General features: G+C 42.6%; 1 long non-coding RNA gene across 1 annotated transcript; it reads right to left on the bottom strand.

Moving 5' to 3' along the window:
• Positions 1-490: 490 nt before the first annotated feature.
• On the bottom strand, positions 491-3810 carry LOC309366571. The gene is made up of 3 exons (XR_014166795.1): positions 3732-3810; positions 947-989; positions 491-552 (listed from the first exon to the last, which is right to left on the bottom strand). It is a non-coding gene; the product is annotated as an uncharacterized lncRNA (long non-coding RNA).
• Positions 3811-4394: the final 584 nt, after the last annotated feature.

Here is a 4394-nt window from a genome sequence, read left to right as displayed (position 1 = left end):
ACTCCCATAATTCCCTGACCATTGGCCAAGATGGAAGGAGGTGATGGGAGAGTCTAAAACATCTAAAGGACACCCAGCTGGTCTAAATGCACAGCTTGGTGTTGACCTCCACATGGAGTTGTTTCTGGACCATGCTACTTCAGACTTAACAGGTGGAGAAGCCCCATGCTCTCTACAAACATCCCTGCATGGAGAAAACAAGAATATTAGAAATAGGATTTTTGAAAGTAGCTCTCAATCTTGCTTCCATTTCATGCAAAGGGGGTCCAAGAAGACCTAAACCACACAGTAGAATTGTTCCTTAAAATGAGTGCCCCTTTTTTGTACCAGAATAAAGCAGCTCCAAGTGTTTAGCAACAGAAAGCTAAAATGTCTTCGGTATTGCTAAAGTATAACTCTTAAAAGTTATCTCCTTAAAAATAGAATTTTAATGACTTCATTCAACCTCTTTCATTTCCCAAGCTGTTTAATTAAAGTGACTCGGGTGGTAAGCCCTCCAGGTACAGAAATGAAGATTTTGAAACAATGATTGCTGCAGCCTGTTTTGAACCCCTGTGAAAGAGAAGCCTACGAATAGAAACAAATAAATAAATCACACAACAGCGTCATCGGGTATCCAGAGGAGGGAGGACAGGAGAAAACTGCATTTATTCAATAAACATGTCACCCACAGCCTAAAAATAATTGTGTGGAACAGGCTCCAGGAAGCCTGCAGGTTGTGTGGCACTGGAGAGGAGATAAACTCTAAATAGAAAGACAGGGGTAACAGTCTAGGAGAGGTTTTCTTTTCTTCAGAAAGGAAAGTTAAGGGTGATAAAAAGCTTCCATTTTCCCCCCTGCATATTGCTGCAGAAATGTGGAGAACTGAATTTAAGGCTGGAAAAATGAGAAACTGGGAGAAAGGAAGTTGGCAAATCCTTTGATTCCTAGGTGGGTGAGAACTTACCAGACCAAAGTTCTTTCTTGGAGATCAATGGGTTTCCACAGCTCTGGAAAAAATGAAATGTTTTGTTTTGCCCCTTACATGCTATCCATAGGAACAAGCATAGGTGCATAGTCTTATACTAGTCAGGCAATTGGTCCACATAGCTCAGTATTGTTTTCACTGATGGACAGTGGCTCTCCAGGGTTTCAAAGAGGTTTCTCTCCCATATCTACATGGAGATGCTGGGCACTGACCCTGGGACCTTCTGCATGCAAAGCAGATGTTGTGTCATGAGTTACTGCCGTTCCTAAAAGAGCTGTCCTTTCCTCCAGTAGCAACACCAAGTGTTAAACAGCTCTCTTTTTGAGGCTCTGGAGTTCCTCCCTGGGCAAGAAGGTATCAAACTCCCTTCTGTTGCAGTATTCAACTTTTCCACTTTGACACTGAAGGGAGCCCTTTCCCCTCCCCCACTTCAATTTGCTATTCCAGTTTTGGCTCCCAACAAAAAGTTGAATTCTAGCTGTCTGGCCACACTGAAAGAGACACAGCATGTTCCCTCAAGTGCTGCAGATCTGTCCACTGGGTAGAGAGTTAAGTCAAGAAATAGTGGTATAATTTTAGTGAATCTGGTTAAGTTTTAATTTTGTTCCACAGGGGGAGATGTGTTATCTGTTTAGTGATGAGTGTTGCTCAATGAAATTACAAAGTGGGGTAGAGGGAGAAAGACTGTGGCAGCTGCAACCATTCCAGAAGGTAGCCATTACTATTGCCAACCTCTATAAAGTGTGAATGCCTATCACTAGAGTTTCAAGGTAGAAGTCCATATTGGCTACCAGTGCGACATAATGAGGATGTGTCAGCTTGCATTAAAAAGCACAGAAGAACTATTTGCTAGAGGTCTGCAGGGTTCTAAATCTCATAAGGAGCCTTCAGAAGTAGAGGAGTTTTCCTGCTTCAGACTTTTACACTCCAACTCTGGAGGAGTGAATGGCAATAATGGTGCAGGCAAGGCTATGGAGCGTAGCTTGTTAAACCATACTTGGGTATTGCTTTTACATTCAACATCATTTTGCGCTCTCTCGGCTCTCAGCTGGAAGAACATCACCTTCACCAAGCTTTGACAGGATCTCTTCCTTCAAACCTGAGAGAGAACCCCAGCTACCAAGAAATCATCTCCTGTCAATAGCTCCCATTGCTGAATCATCAATCAATTACCCTTGGACTCTTAATGAGTCATCATCCTGAAAGAAGAAACCAATTTAGGCACAATCCACTGTGAAATTTTCCTGCTCTTTGGAGTGAATGGGAATATCTTTTTTTTATATGTGTGTGGTATATTGTGCCCTTTCACACCAATTAAAAATTGTGTCTTTTTTTTTGTCACTTTGATCTGGCTTATGTGGGAATATTGTGTTACTAAATGTGGGAACTGTCAAGAGGGAAAGTAATAAAGAAAGTTGGAAATTTTGTTATGTTCTTCTTAGTTTCTATATAGAGATTTCAGTCCACGCTTTACCCAGAAAAATAACACATGCAAGAAAATGTGACATATTATGACTTTCTTCCTCTGTTATGCAAGTCAGGCACAAACAGGGCAAGGATCAGGCACTATTATGATTTGGTGGTGGTGCTGACTGAAAGTTTCCATCTGGGTCATGGACTCACATTATAGAGGATTTGTGTTCCATGGTGAAGAAAGTTGATGCAGGCATGGGTGGCTAACCTGCAACCCTCCAAATGTTACTGGACTGTAGTTTGCACCATCACTGGCTACACTGGTTGAGGCTCCTTGGAGGTGAAGGGCAGCAACATCTGGAGGACCAGAGGTTAGCCACCCCAACATGCAAGTATGTCATCTCACTCTACATTTCAGGGATAATGCCAAGGTGGCCACCTACACATCACTCAAGAACAGCAAATGCATCCTCACGAGAGAGGACAAAACAGTGCACAGATCTGCATGCAATTTGCATGTGCTTATTTGCAGCTATAGATGCACATTGAGAAATTATTACAATAATTTAAACAGAAATAAAGACAACTCACCCACTGGGGAAAGACCCAAGGGTCCTGCTGACCTACTTAGGGTTCTGTCCAGTTGTTAACAGTTGATGGGTGACTTCAGGGCCCATGATCTCCATTCGTATAGTTATGTATGTTTAATTTGGAACTGGACTGGACCAGGAGGGGCTGGTAAGGATCGGTGGCACCACACCCCTGACCTCCCAGCAGCGGAGTCACTACCATATCCTAGGGGGTGTGAGACAGCAGGCAGATTAAATGGCATGGGTGCTTTGGCAGAGGCAATCCAATACTCCTGCTGATAACGCCCACACAGCACCAGCTTCCCTGCTGCCTCACCTTCTCCCTCCCAGTAAGTTGCAGTGACTCCACTGCCAGGAGGTCCTGTGTACAGCTCCTCACTTACTACTCCTGGACTTGACTGGACTGCCCTTCAAATAAAGGAAAATTTAAAACAGAGGACTGGCTGCCGTCTGTAAAGGAGACACGCCTTCCCTCAGGATATAAGAATAAACAAAAGAGAGGCAACATTAATTAAGGGTGCTGTCTGTTGTGACAAGTATTTGCAGTGGACGTAACAGAGGCAAGAATAAGTCTTATCTGTTGTCCAGCATATGGACAAAAAGTTCTTTGTAATATATAACTAAAAGAAGGAGATGCATTTGTTGCTGTCCATGTTGGCATTCACAGTAAGACAGCATCAGTAAATGGCTAAGCACTTCTTTTTATTCATCTAGCTCCTCAACCATCTCAGCCTATGGAAACAGATTATTGGTTAGATTACCAGTAGTACTGTCAGGACTGGTGGTCTCATCCTGAAGGAATTGAACTGAAAAATTGATCTTGGCTTGTGCGTGGAACTGACTTTATCTATTAGGGAAAGAAAGTCAAAAACTCATTTAGTAAATATTATTGGCTGTGTTTATCAGTAATTACGGACAGGTTGGAAAAGACTGGGACTTCAGTGTGTACGCTGGGCCTCACCTTGAGTGCTTTATTTTCTGAGTTTCTTATAAAGGGCTGTGGGCTACTAAAAGATTCTATCTTCAGTCTTAAAGTCACTCAAACATTTCTTCTCCACTGAGAAAAACAACAATGGTTACGTCCTCTATGTGGCCTTGATAGAACACAGAAAGTATTCACATATTGTTTTGAACTGCCACTTCTTTCCCCCCTCAGTGTCACTTCCCATTCACTCTGCTGAAACCTCTGCCATTGTTAAAAATTACCACTTCCCCCCTCTCACTTCTCCTCCATTCCTGGTCTACTCAAATGTCTGCTGTTGTTAAAAACTACCACTGTGGTGCAGCACTACAAATACTCCAATGGGGACTGTGTAATGATAGCCGTCTTATGATCTGAAAAGTAAATTAGGCTTTGATCCTATACACTCTTACTTTGAGAGTAATAACCATTCATTTCAGAGGAGCTGGTACTTACTTCTGAG

This window comes from Podarcis melisellensis, assembly GCF_964234715.1.
Source record: "Podarcis melisellensis genome assembly, chromosome: 3".
Taxonomy (NCBI): Eukaryota; Metazoa; Chordata; class Lepidosauria; order Squamata; family Lacertidae; genus Podarcis; species Podarcis melisellensis.
This window is presented reverse-complemented; position numbering and strand designations above follow the sequence as displayed.